Below are 17,702 nucleotides of genomic sequence, written 5' to 3'. Positions count from 1 at the left end.
AAAAAAAAAAAAAGTTATTTAATCCTTTAAACAATTTGTGCTTTCTAAAATAAAGTGTTAATAAATGTTCTATAGCTCAATGTTGAACTCATAAATCTGCTCTAAAGGCTGCTCAGGGACATCTCGAATGATGAGAGTGAATAACTAATTACAAGCACAAAAAGCAGAAATAAAGGCCAAGGTAACTATATCACTTAGTGGGTAATTTGGAGAGTCACGTGACAGGGCCATAAAGAGTGAGCAAGGGCACACAGTCCATTTGACTAGAGAGGTAAAAACAAGGAACATCATGCAGCAAAATGAATCATGGCGCTGTTGAAAAAGCACACCATAAATTGTATCGATAAGTTGACAACGCAATATTACACCCGGCCTCATGTTCTGTCTTTACGGTTTAATTTCTCTAAACACTGAGCCAATGCAATAGCACAAGTATTTAGATGTTCATTGTCTGGTGGTCTCTGAAGGCTATAAATATGTTGTGATTCATTCACACTCATGCACATGCACGTCAGGAAAACTGGATAACAACCTAGTTCAATTTAAACTGATTTTTCTAAATGCACGTAAACCTGGGACCTACAATTGAAGTGTTGTGAATCAAATCTCAAAGATGCCAATAACACATCTGGAGAATCTAATATGTAATTGGATGCCCACTGCATGTAACAGCACAGTCCGATTTACATTAGGCACAGACTAAGCGAGGCATTCAAATGCATGAGTAAAAAACAGCTGGGAAAAATTCTGACATGTGTTTGGACGTGCACTCACTCATTTTAGATCAGCAGCAACAACAAACTACAGCCTCTCCACCAAGCACTCACCATGCACATGTTTTGTGTTGTTCCGCTCTGTTTAAGTGAAAGCTACTGGGGCTTCAATGGGGCGTATATGCTATATATGCTGAAAATAAAATGCTTAACTACTAAGGCCACTAATCTATTTCTACCAGAAGTATGGTTATATGTATGATAATCATTTTTATTAGTAATTATAGCTCTAAAGTTTAGTCCCTATGCTAAACTACTAGAAGCACTTGAATGCCCCCGTTCTTACCTGTACCGGTTCTTTGCCCTGCATGTAGACTGGGACAAGAGTGGTCTGTCAGGTTTTAGGAAAAGGCTATTTGAATTTGGTTGTTAAGTACACTAAGATGTCTGCGTGGATATAAACGCTGTGAAAGTCAACTTTTGATAGTATATTTTCAATTTATAGCCATTTGAATTCTCTCTAATAAAATGTGTGAGACAGGCTGTCTGAACACTTGTGCAGCAACATGAATGACACTTCAGGCAAAGCCTTTGGAAAGGTGCAATGTTTTCACAATTTGAATTTCTCACTACTGTTGACACAGCTGCAGAGAATGAAATTTTCAGTCTGGCAAGTTAATGAGTTTGACAAACATGCAAAGTATGGAGGGAAATAGAAAAATTTGACTGAATGAAGTGTTAAAAAAGTCAAGTAAAGCTGAATTTAATTTTGCTAGTTGACTTTACCTGTAATATCAGTCCAGGGGTTTATACAGTTTCCATGTCAAGTCCAGCTACAGAAAGCTGCAATATAACAGTGAAAGTGCAGTGGGGCTCTCCATAGTGTGTGTATGTGCGTGTACGTATGTGTGCGTGCGTATGTGTGTGTGTTCAGTGTGACAGAGAATCTGGCAGATCTGCACAGAGCTTTGACAGGCATTTAATGAGGAAGCTCTCCCAGGACACTGGCCCAATACGTATACGCACTGCAGAACATTCACTCCAACATCCACAAGAAACAACCTATGTATGGCAGGGGAATTGCCTCAGACCAATTACACACCACTTACATTATACTTGCCTTGATTACATTAAGATTGCACTGTGATTAACTCAGATTAGGATGAAATAAAAGGCACATATCTCAAACCTAAGCTTGTGCTCAGCACTTTGGACCCACGATAATATCCATCTTAAAATAGCCTGTATCCCTCACCTCAACAGGGACACAGGCCTACATTTAAGGGGCAGAATCGAATCTGGGCAAGCATTAGTTCCCCCCCTCGTTCTGAGTCAGAGTGATGGTGAAGGCTAATTTCCCTTTGCGTTTGGGCCAACAGGCTGCAGTTTCCTTGGCTGTAGCATTGACATGCATACCTGAGCCATGCTGCTACCTGTCTGCTGTGAAGCTAACTGGCGTGCTTAGGGAGGGGGTCCGATGACAACAAGGAGATGTGGGTCTGCAGCTATGCCATATGGAGCACAGACACATAATGAGCCACTACATCTGTTAACTTGTACTCTAAGGACCAGCAGCACAAAATGGTTCAATAGCATCACGGCAATTTTATGTTGCGTCACGTACAGCGAGAGAAGAGTTCCATCAGTGCTGCTGAAGAACCAACATTTTCTTATGTGGTTCATTAACATTGTCACAACAGCTAATCCATTTTTGGCACATACAGGAATAACTGAAACTCAGTGTTAGGTAGTACAAATGTAACTACTGCACTAGTAACTTGACATACAGCAATATACACAAACTGCACAACACAAACGTTCCCTTCTGTCAGAAATACGAAATAAGTGATTCAATATTTTATGATTTGACACATTGTATACTTTTGATAGATAGATTGCACCTGCATTTTTTCTTATTTTTAGAGAAGAATTTCTGTCATATATTTGCCGTGTTAGGAATAAAGTTGTTTTAGTATAACGGAGTTACTAACGAGAAAGAGTAATCTAGAATGACTTCCTCTGCCATAATGCCATTATAGAGCTGCAAAGTTTTTCCTTTGTTTTGGGAAATAAACAAAACTGAAATAAGGGATTACAGACAGTAATTGGCAAAAAAAAAAAAAAAAAACACTGACTGTAAGGGTGACCAATCTTTGCTGGTTTAGCGCTGACACGCGCTATAGCCAGGTTATTCCAAGAGGAAATATGCAGCATACAAGTGGATTTTATGGATATACATTATTGTCATTGTTACTGATAGAAAAAACAGACAACAGCAGGGGTGACACATGCATTTGGAGTTTACAGAACACTAAAAAGACGTCGATGCGAAAGTGGACACAGCTGTCTCATGCTTTTTATTGTAAGTGCAGCTAATTTAATATCTGTTTGGCAGTTCACCTCTGGTTTTACAAGTGTATAAGTGCTGTTATTGTCATTGTTATGTTCTGATATCTGTGCGTATAGTAAATGCGCTGTTTGGCCTGAGTGACAGTTGTTGTGACTGTACAGTTGTGAGACTGTTTCAGCTTTTGAGTGCTGCAAAGAATAGCTAATAACGCTGCATTTGGTGATTTGCAGGCCAAATAAGGCTGAATATAGCTTTTATTTTTGAGGATTTTTACTTTTACTTACTTAATCTGGTTAATAATTACTTTCATCATCAGTAACACAGTTACTAACGCAATTACTTTATGGGAAAAGTAACGAGTAACTATAACTAATAACCTTTTTGAAGGATTTTGCCCAACACTGCACATTTGTGGTGATGAAATTATCCCTTTGGCACCGTGTGTTAAACAAAACCGAAGCTGAGAAAATCTTCAAACTGTGAATTCAATCTGAGCTAATCAAATTGGGCACCAGTAGAACAGAGGGTATACTGCCTGGCATCTACTGCAGTTGAGAGAATTATGTTGGCCACTATGCATTAGAGAACAGATGCTGCTGCAGACACTGTCCATCAGTCAGCAAACGCAATGCCAAGGCGTGAATGGCAAAGTGGTCTTCTTGGCAGGGATGTGGTCAGAGATGGAACAGGGCAGGTGCTGGGCTATTTTGTCTACCTGATCCCCTTTCGAACCAAAAGGGTTACAGGGGATTTAGTGAGGGCAGCTGTTGACATTCACAAAAAGCACAGAAAACTCCCAAAGCTCATGGGAAATAGATGAGACAACACAGATGGAATGGGATAGGACTGCCTACTCCCTCCCACCTTGGGGCTTGGCCGTGCCCATGCAGCCAGATCGCTATTTGTGCTGGTAATGAGACTGCGGCCGCTCCCAGCGGTCAGTGCTGAGGCAGGCCAGTGATAAAGATGAAGTGTGCGGCTGATCCCACGGTGCCTTTTAGAAGACTGGAACATTGACCACCAGATCTCTATCGCATTGATCAGCGCATTCACACAGAAAAAGTTCATTTTCTCACAAGAATTTTTCAGCATCCAGTAAAAAAGGCTAAAGCAGCTATTATGCAAAAAAGAAATAACAAAAATGGAATCTCTCACACCAATACATTAAGACAACATATGGTGGAGAGCCCAGTGTGAGACTGCTTGTGTTTATGAAGCATGAAAACACTTGTCTGTAGAGTTAGATGTGAAATTCTAGAGGGACATGGACTGTTTTAATCTAACATTGTTCTTAATCCAGCTCTGGGACTCTTGCCAAATGTCAAATTACTCCCCACAAACAAAGAATACCTCAACTTTACACAGCCAAACTGGCAACAGCTCAGGCCACAAATTCTCCAAATCTGGCCTTTGCGCTGCACACAAGATTGGAGATGAAGGGAACGTAATGGCGGCTGATGAGTTTCTGTTCACAGTGAAATGAACTGGAGGCATAGAGTTAATGTGCAGCTGGCTTAGCAACATTAGCATCTCCCTCCTCACAACACTTTTAACTGTCATAATTGGCATGACTAAGCCAAGACAAAGGCAGACAGTGATATGGGACGCAGGCCTTTTACATACCCTTCATGACGACTATCAGCTAAATTGAAATCCATTTTGCTCACCGCTCACCTGGGAGTCACCACGGTGCCTCGCTTTCATCTCCGTGATCAAATCAAGAGCGTTTCCTGGAGACAAGATTTGGATATGCGCATGGGTGTTGGGCTGCTGCGGTCTTGACAAGAGCGATCAATAGTGCAGTGTGCCCAGGGTCAGTGAGGTGCACACAACAGCTGTGTGCCTCTAATTATGATCAGACAGAAGCAGTCCGGCACCTGGGCTCTGTTTGCTCTCAGTCTGAGGATATGTCCACAGAACGATAACAACCAAACAGACAGAGCAGCCATTTGACTACATATATGTGGGATCAGTACTTGACTTTACTTACATGTGTATAGCACCATAGGGAATTACAGAGAGTAAAAGGCAAAATTGTGTGGAAATGAAAAAGCTAACAAGAATGTATTTAATAGCCCAAAAGAAATGTAAAAAGCAAAAGTAGCATATAAAATGAATTAACATGGATTGGAAATACTTAGCAATAGTAGCAATAGCAGTAGCAGTAGTAGCAGTAGGAGCAGGCTAGTTCAGAAGACCTTGGTTCGGCTCCAAGGAAAAATGAGAAAATTTAATGACACAGACAGTGCTAATAGTGCTTAGTTGTGATGCTATACAGCCATCCATCCATTTTCTACCGCTTATCCGGAACCGGGTCACAGGGGCCGCAGTCTAAGGAGGGACTCCCAGACTTCCCCACAAACTCCTCCAGTGGGATCCCAAAGCATTCCCAGGCCAGCCGAGAGACATAGTCCCTCCAGCGTGTCCTGGGTCTTCCCCGGGGGCCTCCTTCCGGTGGGACATGCCCGGAACAGGGGGCATCCGTAACAGATGCCCGAGCCACCTCAGATGGCTCCTCTTGACATGGAGGAGCAGCAGCTCTACTCCGAGCTCCTCCCGTGTGACTGTGCTCCTCACACTATCTCTAAGAGAGAACTCAGCCACCCTGTGGAGGAAACTAATTTCAGCTGCTTGTATCCGCGATCTTGTTCTTTCGGTCATTACCAAAAGTTCATGACCATAGGTGAGAGTAGGCTGACCGGACATGCTTGTGCTTGACCATGGTGTTTGTTATGGGCAAACTGTGGCTAGCATAGAAGTCCAATAACACAACATCACTCGGGTTCAGATCAGGGAGGCTGTTCTTCCTGATCACACCCCTTCAGGTGTCACTGTCGGTACCCACATGGGCATTGAAGTCCCCCAGTGGAACAATGGAGTCCCCGGCCGGTGCACTGTCTAGTACCCTAGGCTGGGTACTCAGCACTGCTGTTTGGCCCGTAGGCCGACACAACAGTGAGAGACCTGTCCCCGACCCGAAGGCACAGGGACGTTACTCTCTCGTTCACCGGGGTGAACTCCAGCACGAGGCGGCTGAGCTGTGAGACAATAAGCAAGCCCACACCAGCTCACGGCCTCTTCCTATGTGCAACGCCAGAGAAATGGAGAGTCCAGCCCCTCTTGAGGAGTTGGCTTCCAGAGCCCAAGCTGTGCGTGGAGGTGAGGCCGACTATATCTAGCCAGTAACGCTCAACCTACCGCACAACCTCAGGCTCCTTCCCCCCCAGCGAGTTGACATTCCATGTCCCCAGAGCTAGTCTCCATGTCCAGAGATCCGGTCGTCGAGGGCCCGCCCTTCAACCGCCACCCAGATCTCCATGCACCAGCCTTTCATGGATCCTCCCGCAGAGGGTGGGTCCACAGGAGGACGGCCCCACATCGCTCCTTCGGGATGAGCCCCGTGGGGAAACGTCCGGCCACCAGGCCCCTGGCTCCAGGGTGAGGCGTAGCTAGCCTTGATCTTTTGCTCATCATGAAAGGCTAGTTGTGGTGCTATTTACAGCGAATGGCCAGATATTATTTACAAGATTTACAGTTGTGCACCTTGATAGTACTGACTACCGAACTGTAGATGAACGAGAGCTCAACATGTTTTGAGAGTTTTTATTACGAGCGCACAAGTCGCAACCAGTTCATATGATCCATAGGTTAGTGTGGCATTATGAGTAGTTACAAACATTAGATTCTAAATTTTCAGCAACACCACCACTCCAGTTCACATGGAGAAAGTATTCCTAGAGGTGCTTATTATAGATAAGCGTTGGGTTTAATTAACAATGTGTAATGACATACGTTTAAGGTAACTTTATAGCGTCTGGACCTGGCCCCTTGCCCAGGAAGTTCATGATCCACAACTTATACACACCCACCGTACCAGGGGCTGCGTCTTTGGAAATAGTTCATAAAACAAAAGTCCAAAGACAAAACAGCAGTTGTGCCGACAGTGCCACAGCTCCACTGTTACAGGCAGAGCTACCACAAATCACCTGAAACATTCCAGCCTCAAGTGACAACTGGAAGCGCATTACCCAAGACGCACGTTCCAATTTACGCGCTCACAGCCCTAGGGCGTCTTAGGCCAGTGAGTAGGGCCTGATGCGACGGACTACTCTATGTGAACCAGTGAACCATGAAGGTAAAACCGGATCATCTTCTCTGAAAGGCCTGCTGGAGACTTTCACAACCTAAGAACGTGACATTAAGGTAGTGATAATATTTTGTTCAATGAAATTCCTCTGAAGGAGCTAGTCATAGTTCAATTAGCTGTTTCTATTTAATTTAGTTGTAAACCGGCACTACTTACCACAGCCACAATTAAGAATAATCAGTCCTTGATATTAGAAGTGCTAAATGCGACTAAAATGTCTGCCGTCTTTAGAACTAAATGTGTTGTTGTAAAAAGCACTTTGGTGTTTCTTGCAACCCTGGGTTGCCTATTTCAAATTCATCAAATTTGATGTAAATGCAGTATATATGTGTACTGTACTTGAGTTGTACTTTGTTAAGAACTTAATATACTTTTGAGTCCACTACATTTGTGGCAACAAGGTTTTAATCTGTTTTAGGGTCATTATATCTGCAGTTCTAAGAAGCTTTAAGATGGCTTACTTGCTTCTGTTTTGGAGATAGTAAATATACAAAAAAAAAGCCAGTTAAATTCCTGTTTCCAATCAGCCCAGTCTCTTGGGTAGTTTCTTGTCTCTCAGGGTTGGAAGAAACTCCAAAAGTTATTTTTACAACAACACATATCCAATACTAAAGACAGCCTACAGTTTACACTTGTAATGTCAAGGACTGATTATTCTTAATTGTGGCTGTGGTAAGCAGTACTGCTTTAAAACAAAACAAAAAACAAAAAACAGAAACAGCTAACTGAAGTATGACTAGCTCCTTTGGAGGATTCTCAATTAACAAAATACTATCATTACCTTAATGCCACATGCTTAGGGTGTGAAAGTTTCCAGCAGGCTTTTCAGAGAAGAGGATCAGTGATCAGTGAAGACAATCATTTAGTTAATCTGCAATGGAAAATAGAAATTATAGAAATGAAACAAACATGCATTGTTTTTGAAGTAATTACTCTTACATAAATGGGTCACTTAACAAATAAAGAGTTCAAATTTGTTGCAAAGGAGAGCCATTTCCATTTATATATACAGTCTATAGATCGGATACATATAAAGGGGAAAGAGTACAGCTCGCACCAGCACCTGACAGATCTATATACAGTGCATTAAACCAGAGCACTGACATTAGCATGTTAACCCCAAACAACATCAAATTTAGCACTAATGACAGCACTTTGTCACAAAGGCAAGAGGCATCTAAAAAGGTTAGCAACATAAGTTACTTTAGAGTACTTTTAGATAGTGTTGTTCTGATATTATTATTATTTTTTTTTATTCAATATCAATACTCGGCCTTAGTGTACTAGTGTGAAGAAGTACATTAAGGTTACGCATTTTTGCTACAATACAAGAGTAAAAAATAAATCTACTAAAATGTTATCTGTAAATAAAATCTACTAGAATCAATGAGATTTGAGATTGGGGACTAAAGTATTAAAATCAAATGTATAGTAGGCTTTATGAGGAGTGATGCTGATTTAACTTTAACTTTTTACTTTGCTGCCACAGAGCCAGGACAAAAAAACAGCAGTGAGGCCTGTAAAAAGATGCTCATCCTCGGAGCACATGGCTAATTATGTAGAGTAAACAAAGTCTATGTTAGTGCTGTTGTCAGGCTGCACTCTTGGTCACGTAGTTATTTTACTAAATTCAGCACACACCAAATTCTATATGAAGATATCAAAGAGGTAACACAAATGTGTTTTCTGTCATAATTATCATTATTTAAGTGTCTGCAGAGCCTCCACAGTTTGCATTTAACTTTCTCTATGCGTTATTGTTAGCATTAGCCACAGACATCATCAGGGGCTGCCAGGGGTCCTCGTTCTGGAAAATACAGAGTGGTATCAGATTGCTGATTTGGTCTGAGTCCTCAACGACAATGATACCTGAAAAATGTGTTGTATCAAAGCTTTTACCAATACCAGTATTGGTTTTGGAACAACATTACTTTTAGAGAAAGAACAGTAACTTTTAGAAGGAGAAGAAGAACTGACACAACACAACAACAACTGAATAGCAGCACGCAGCCATGTTTAAAAGAGCTTGACACACCAAGTCTTGTGATATGTGCAATAGTTAAGAAAGAGACGGACCAGGGGCAGAAAAATATCTGGGTTACACAAAACTGCAAGAACTGCCAAGCCAAAGGGACCTTGCCAAAGGCTGAACTGGGTGATTCAAGGATGAGAAATTAAGTAAAATCCAAACTGATGTAAAATATTAAAAGTCTAAGAAAATATAAATCTGAATACTGTAACTTAAATATAAAACTGTAACACAACAGATTCAAAGATAATGCTAGGATCTTGCTCATCATCCAGAAAATAATTTTTGGGAGGAATTTGTCTGTTCAGCTTCAAAAATATTATAGAAACATCTATAGTTTCAAAGTGAGTTTAAATCAGGTTGGGAATCTACATATATTTACTTTTGAAACAAAAGAATGACTCATTGTTTAATGAATATGAAAACGATCACTGCAAACGACTGAATTTGAAGAGATTCCAAAATGATCTTTTCTGGTAAAATCGCACCATAGCACCTTCCAGAGTCATAGACATGGGGTTGAAAGTTTGTTGCTTGCTGAAATTCTACTATGAAGAGGCAGAACAAAATGTAAGATAGTGACCTGGGTATGTTATAGTTTAATACTAACTCCCTTAATAATGTTTTTTCCCTTGTATATGTCATCAAAAATAAATGAAGTGATGGTACATTGACTTGAGTACATTTTACAAAAAACTTTCTTCCACCAAATGCAAACCTATTACACTTTTAAAGTCTAGTGCAGGCTCCTTATCAGTGACATTTGCAGCGTGCCGGTATTTGGCTCAGAGTTGACCTACCTGCTGTGGTTCAGTGTTCGGCAGAACTCTATCTGAAGTGACTACTGTATTAATACTCAGTGGTCAGAGTGGATTTGCAGGGTGAACTGCCTTATCAAGTCACAAAAAGCAATTCCACAGTGCATATCGTGCTGAGGCGCTGGACAAGCTGCCTATTTAAATTGTCCCGTACATGCTGGATAAAAAAACATGAATTGAAACCGGAATCAGTGGGAATATGAAGTGCGCTGGCCAACTCAGATCAATAGACACAAAAATCAATGGGTTAATTTCTTGTGAATGTGGTGCAGTAATGACATAAATGAAGCAATAGAGGCGTGAAATCTGCTCCGGCAAAAGCACAAGGAGAGGTTTTCAAATTTGTTCAGCCTCTTATTCATGAGCAATCATCTGTGCATCGGCTTTGTCTGATGGCCCTGCTTAACAAACCCGGGTGTGTGGCGCTGCTGCAGAACACGGGTGCACTTCATCTGCCTGTTAATAAAGTCATCTCCCAAGACACAAGCCATTCTTTTGGGCTTAACTGTTTTAGCATCACTTACACCTGTCACTAGGCACACTGTGAAAAGAGCCACTGTTTAACCCGCAGTTTGCACCTACTGTTTATCTCAGTGTAAAATAAATAAATGAGCAATTTCTTATTATCAAATTTCTTGCAGGTTCAGACTGCACTGCTGACCTCCACCTATAGATATACTTGCATAGTTTGCCAAGCAGACCTTAAGCTCACACCTGAGTCGAACTTTATGAAATGCACTTTGTAATCTCCGTACTCCTTAAAACCAGATGGTAGCGCAAGCCCAAAGCAAGCCCTGAACATCAGAGCTTCCATTAATATTCATTGGCCTTCATGTTTGAATCATACCGGAGTGTTTACACCTGCTTTTGCCGACACAGGACGATAGCACATTTTATACTTTATAGGAGTGAGAGACCAGCTTTGGGGTAATAACTTGAGTGTGCATTGAGCATGTAAATGAAGCTAATGGCAGCTAAAAGCATAAATATTCAAACTGAAATCATAATATCAAATTAAACTTTAATTGCTGACATTTACCCACATTTGCTGGGGTCTATTAGTTTAAATCTACACCTTCATATGGAAATAAATGACGAGCAAATTATTCTTATTGGCAGCAAAGTTATTTTAAGCTGCTGTACTGATCATGTGTTAAGGATTGAAAATACCCTTTTTGGATATATGCACCATCGGCTGCCTAAAATACACTACACAGGGCTAATATTATAGAGTAAATATTATAATATCATACTCACTGTGGCACCTGTTAGTGGATTTGGAAATGAGCTAGACACAAAAGCAGAGATTGAAATATAGTGTTTGGTGTTGACCACAACAGAGCCAATTGGAAAAGTGTGGGATAATTCAACAGACACCACTCCTAACTAGTGAAAAAATGAGTGCTGACTGTGATGAAAAGGTATTACACTGTACCACAATTTGTTTTGGACATGGCTTCACGTTCTTATCAGATCAAACAACTCAGAATCAACTACTAGCTATTGCTATGGAACATATCTGACTGTCTGATTGGAATCTATAATAGAAGCTCCACTCTGAACTCATATATAACCCTAACCTCAATCTGCAGACAAACTACTGACATGCACTTCACAAGCAAAAGCCTTTTCCACTGGTGGAACCTCAGCGGGGCCGTGTTGGCTCCTTTGTCACCCATGTAAGCAGGCTCAGAGCAGCGCCGGAACCCGGGGAGTGATTGATAGAGAGAGCTCCATGATGTGCTGATCGCCTAGTGGGCTCCGTCAGCCGCAATATTGCTGCTAGTGTCCCAGGCACCCAGGCATCTGCACCATCTTCACACTGAGCTCGTACCATCACACACAGACACACACACAGCTATATGCGTACAGGGAGAGCGGAGCTGTTGCGTTTGGCTGTTCACACCACACTTTATAACATATGCACTGTCGCCACAGAATAAAAAGTTAGACTGCCTATGAATATAAAGTGAGGGCTCAACATATATACTACATTTTCACCTGGTGCTTTATTCATGACACCAGAGATGGACTTCTTTTTTTAATCAGTAAATGCCCTTATATAGTCTCTCAAAGCGCACTGTGTCTGTCAAATGTCAGAAAGCGTGGCAAGCTACAACACATTTTGAGAGTATTGTAGGTTCACGAAAGAAAAAAACAAAACAAAAAGACATGCACACACAAAATTGACCATATAAAACTTCCAATAACAACTTAAATGTAGTTATAACCTTTTACAACATCCTTTACACATAAAAAGTGATTTAAACATCACTTTTATTAGGGATCTAAGCCAGAAAGACTGCTGCATGTTTGCGATCCTGGCTGTATGGCATCTGGTGTAAAAAAGTGAAGAAGTTCAGTTAATCTAGTCCAATCAAACCTTACTCCGTTATTTGTTGTCATCCCTAAGAGCTTGTTGGCATCATTCCTTACTTCCACCAGTATTCCTCCCATATACTCATTACAAACAAACTGATCAGTTGACTTTTCAGGCGGCATCGTTACAAAATCACCAACAGGGACATGTGACATTTCTTCATTGTTGCCTAATCTCTGGATCTACTCAGACAATAGTGGATTTGATCTAATCTGACTTGAATAAATGTTAGATGGGCCACCTGCTCGCAATCAGCAGCCAATCCTTGTGCCCCTGCAGAGCACACTGTGAGGCGTGCTGCTGTCTTCTGCAGCCCAGCACAAAATAAGAATCTCCATGTATTTCCCATAAGACTACTGACTGTCTTTACAATGAACATAACGTGTGTGATTTAGAGGAATATAGGGCTTAGGGTTTGTGCATACTTCAACAAGCACAGCATACATTATTTAAAGTCTGATATGACCTCCACTGTCTCCCTGCCATTGTTCTACTGCTAATTCAATTTATTATTCTTTTCATAAGAGAATTACATATAGAATGACTCAGAGGTGAAACAATTATTGTCTGTAGAACCAAAGCTGTCATCAGTAGCTACGCAAGACTAGCTCTTTGTACGCAACACAAAGACTGAATCTTATGTTCAAGATCTAATATAATAATAATAATAATAATAATACATTTTATTTGAAAGCGCCTTTCAGGACACTCAAGGACATTGTACAAGATGAAATATGAAAACTTAACTGCTAATGTCTTGACTTGGAACATAATGCGATTAAAAATGAGAACATTTCACTTACAGTTAGACCATTTTTCAATCTTCCATTCCCTTGATCTACAATTAACACATACGTTACACATAGACTCAAGTGTGTGGTGCTGTGCTTTCTCCATGCTGGTCCTGTCAAGTACAGCGTGCTATACAGAGCATAGTAAAGCAGAGGCGCATAAAAGCAGTGGGCAACAGACCAGAAACTTGAGTTCAAAACAGGTCAGAAGCAGTGGCTCCTTCATATCTGATGTGACTGTACTTTAAAGTAGCACCAGACAGAAGAATATCAGCCATAGAAGCGACTGTCAGGTCTTAAATGCTGATATAAGGTTTTGGAGCACATGCTGGCACCATTCACCACTTCATAAACCTATCTATGCTCTTTATGTGGTCCTAAAGACTAATGCACTGGTGTTATATTGTTAGCGTAAAGCAGTCCGAGCCAGCAGCCAATCTCTTAACAACAGGGAGTCCATGTGTCTGCAGGGAACACAGCAGCACCTCATTAGAGGAATGGGCAGGACACACCAAAGGACAGTCAGGGGCCAGGATGATAATAGGGCATGTTTTATATGCATGCTGATCAAACCAATACAGAAATTTTGTCTGTGACAAAAATCTTCCTACATGATTGCAGGAACAAAGGGAAGGTTAGGTGTTTTTACAGAGGACAATGAGGTGTGTAGATTGTAAATGCACAATGACAGAATTTAGACAGCAGGATAGTGAGAGGAAAGGATGCTGCCTGGAGAGAGTGATATTGAATGAGCTTCCATAGTTTAAATATGGCTGCTAGTATAAAAGCATGAGAAATGGTGAGAAGAGAGGATGCAGTTGAAAAAATCTAATATTTTATTTTGTAATAAATTACATTCATAAATGTTATTTTTTTTATCTGCAAGAAATTACAAGCCTTTTCTTGTAATTGCTGGGTAATTTTGACATTCTTAATAACAGGAGACAAAATAAGACAGGGTTTGGATGATACAATATAGATGTGTCATGATGTCAGTTTTCCCTGTCCTCCCGTGCTCTCTCCCCCTCCCCTACCTGTGTGTCTGGAGCTGGGTGGAGTGCCTGACTCCTCCCGTGCACACCTGGGGTGCATCAGCCTAATCACCACCACCTGCTGCTGAGTACAAGAAGGCTTGGCAGTCTACACTCGGTGCCAGACCGTCCGCGTGTAAAACGTGAATGTTTCTAGCTAAGCTTTGTTATTTGGTACTTTCCTGCAAATGCTCATTTGGATTTATGCACCCTCCAGATTCCTGCCTCCACTCGCCCAGCTCCTGCCGTCACGTTCCAGTCCCGGTATCGTCTCCTGCTCGTCTCGTCTCCGGCTCGTCTCGTCTCCTGCTCGTCTCGTCTCCTGCTCGTCTCGTCTCCTGCTCGTCTCGTCTCCTGTCCGGTCCTGGTCTCTGGTTTGTCACCCGCTCCCCGCTCTGGTCTTCGTCTGCTCCGCCCGCCCTGGTACCGCACCTGCTTCTATCCCCGTCCTGGTCCTGTCCTGCCCGCCTCTACCTGCACCGCACCCGCCTGACCCGTCTCCCGCTCCCCGGTTCCTGTACCTGCTCTTGTGACCTGTTTAAAGACTGCATTTTCACCGCTGTAAATAAACACTGTTAAAACTGCTCTGGTCTGCATCCTTTGGTCCTATCCGCACCGTTACGACAGAACGGTCTGGCCACTATGGACCAAGCAGGCTCAGACCCGGACCAGACGCGCCGCCTCACGCACTCTCACCCCGAGGCGGTGCTGGGTCAGCATGAACAATCCATTCGAACTCTATTGGAGCTAAATCAGACATTGTCCCAGCAGGTGGCACAGCTTAACCACCAGGTGGCCGCGCTCCTCGTCACCCCGCCTGCTGCAGCTGGAGCGCCGCCACGCCTCCCGGAGCCGAGAGGCACGGATCCGGAGCCGTATGCTGGACAACCTCACCTCTGTCGCGGATTCCTGTTCCAGTGCGAGTTCATGTTCCAGCAATGCCCTTCTCGTTTCAGCTCGGGGGCCACCAAGATCCGGTATATATGTGGATTACTCCGGGGCAGAGCTCTCCAGTGGGCAGAGGCGCGCCTAATGAAGACGTCTGTGGATAGCCTGGATTTTAATGAATTTGTGTCCACGTTTAAGCTGGTGTTTGACCACCCGCACTACCAGGACAATGCTGCCTCCCGGTTATTGACTCTCAGCCAGGGCTCCAGGACGGTAGCGGATTATTCCATTGAATTCTGGACACATGCGGCGGAGCTGGACTGGACGGACAGCGCGCTGCGGGCTGTGTTTGTGCGGGGCCTGAACGAGACTTTGAAAGATGAATTGGTTTCCCGGGACGAACCCCCCGACCTGCGGAGCCTCATCTCCCTCACTCACCGTATTGACAACCGGCTACGGGCTCGTCGCCGAGAGAGACGCCGGTCACCGGTCCCGCCGGAGCCACGCGCTGCCCCGCCCCCGCCAGATGAGCCCATGCAACTCGACAGGACCCTTGTGTCGGCCGAGGAGCGTCAACGGAGGCGTCGCCTGGCCGGGGCTTGCCTCTACTGCGGTGAGCGCGGACATTATGTGGTCACTTGCCCAGTTCGGCCAAAAGGGGGGGCCCACCAGTAGCGCTGGGAGTACTGGTGGGCGAGCAACACATCCTGGACTCTACTAATAGACTGCGGCTCAGCGCCACCCTGTGCGTTCGCACAGAGACTTTATGCGTTTCCGCCCTTATCGACTCCGGGGCTGAGAAGGACTTTATTGATGCCCAAGTCGCGGAGCAGCTCGGGGTCTACCTGGAGCCCCTCGAACGCCCCTTAAATGCCCAGGGGCTCAATGGACGTTTTCTGGGGCACATCACCCACATCACAGAACCTGTCACCGTGATTCTGTCCGGCAACCACCAAGAGAACCGTCAGTTTCATGTCCTGTCCTCCTCCGCTTCTCCTCTGGTCCTTGGTTACCCCTGGCTACGCGCCCACAACCCTGTTTTCGATTGGGCCAGGGGCGGAGTTTCGGGCTGGAGTCCCGATTGCCACGCCAAGTGCCTTCGGTCCGCCCTCCCTCCGGCCGGGAGGTCCGTTCCTGTCGCCGATCCGTCCCCAGACACCCCCAATCTGTCCTCGGTGCCTGCTGAATATCACGACCTGGGGGAGGTTTTTAGCAAGAGCAAGGCCCTCTCTTTACCGCCCCACCGCCCATATGACTGCGCCATTGACCTCCTGCCGGGTGCCCCACTACCATCTAGCAGGCTATATAACCTGTCTAAACCTGAACGCGAGTCAATGGAGGACTATATCCGTGGGTCCCTTGCTGCCGGAATCATCCGCCCGTCCACTTCACCCGTGGGAGCGGGGTTCTTCTTTGTGGCCAAGAAGGACAAATCCCTGCGGCCTTGCATTGATTATCGGGGTCTGAACAATATAACTGTAAAGAATAAATACCCGCTACCCCTACTGGACTCGGCATTTACGCCCCTCCACGGTGCGACCATCTTTTCCAAGTTGGATTTGCGGAATGCGTACCACCTGGTGCGCATCAGGGAGGGAGACGAATGGAAGACGGCCTTCAAGACACCCCTGGGACATTTCGAATACTTGGTTATGCCCTTCGGTCTCACCAACGCCCCTGCCGTATTCCAAGCCCTCATCAACGATGTGCTCCGTGATTTCCTTAACCGATTCATCTTTGTTTACTTGGATGACATCTTGATTTTCTCGCGGTCCCCCCAGGAGCATCACCAGCACGTTCGCCAGGTTCTCCAGCGCCTCCTCGAGAATAAACTGTTCGTGAAAGCTGAGAAATGCGAGTTTCACGCAGAGGAGGTCAGCTTTTTGGGCTTCATTGTGGGGCGGGGCCAAGTAAGAGCTGATCCTGAAAAGATCCAGGCTGTCACTGAGTGGCCCATTCCTACCAACCGGAGACAGCTCCAGAGATTTATCGGCTTTGCCAATTTTTATAGACGTTTCATCCGGGATTTTAGTAGGGTTATCTCGCCCTTAACTAAACTCACCTCTCCTGCTTTGCAGTTTGCCTGGTCCCCTGAGGCGCAGACAGCCTTCGAGAAGCTTAAGAGACTATTTACCTCCGCTCCCATCCTGCACCAGCCCGACCCTTCACGGCAATTCATCGTGGAGGTCGACGCCTCCGACTCGGGAGTGGGGGCCGTGCTTTCGCAGAGGTTCGACCCCCACAACCGCCTCTGTCCCTGCGCCTTCTTTTCCCGGCGATTGTCCTCGGCCGAGGTCAATTATGACGTGGGGGATCGGGAGCTCCTTGCCGTAAAGCTGGCCTTGGAGGAGTGGCGCCACTGGCTCGAAGGGGCGGAGCAACCATTCATCGTCTGGACCGACCATAAAAACTTGGAGTACATCCAGTCCGCCAGGCGCCTCAATCCCCGTCAAGCTCGTTGGTCCCTCTTCTTCAGCCGCTTCAACTTTCTCCTCACCTACCGCCCCGGATCTCGGAACGTCAAACCAGATGCCCTCTCCCGCCAGTTCGCCCTG

General features: G+C 44.4%; 1 protein-coding gene across 1 annotated transcript in view; it reads right to left on the bottom strand.

The window, feature by feature from the left end:
* Positions 1 to 17,702, bottom strand: part of grik4 (glutamate receptor, ionotropic, kainate 4) — a 200,799-nt gene that overhangs the window by 67,943 nt on the left and 115,154 nt on the right. The window lies entirely within an intron of this gene.

This window comes from Periophthalmus magnuspinnatus, chromosome 13 (assembly GCF_009829125.3).
Source record: "Periophthalmus magnuspinnatus isolate fPerMag1 chromosome 13, fPerMag1.2.pri, whole genome shotgun sequence".
Classification (NCBI taxonomy): domain Eukaryota; kingdom Metazoa; phylum Chordata; class Actinopteri; order Gobiiformes; family Gobiidae; genus Periophthalmus; species Periophthalmus magnuspinnatus.
This window is presented reverse-complemented; position numbering and strand designations above follow the sequence as displayed.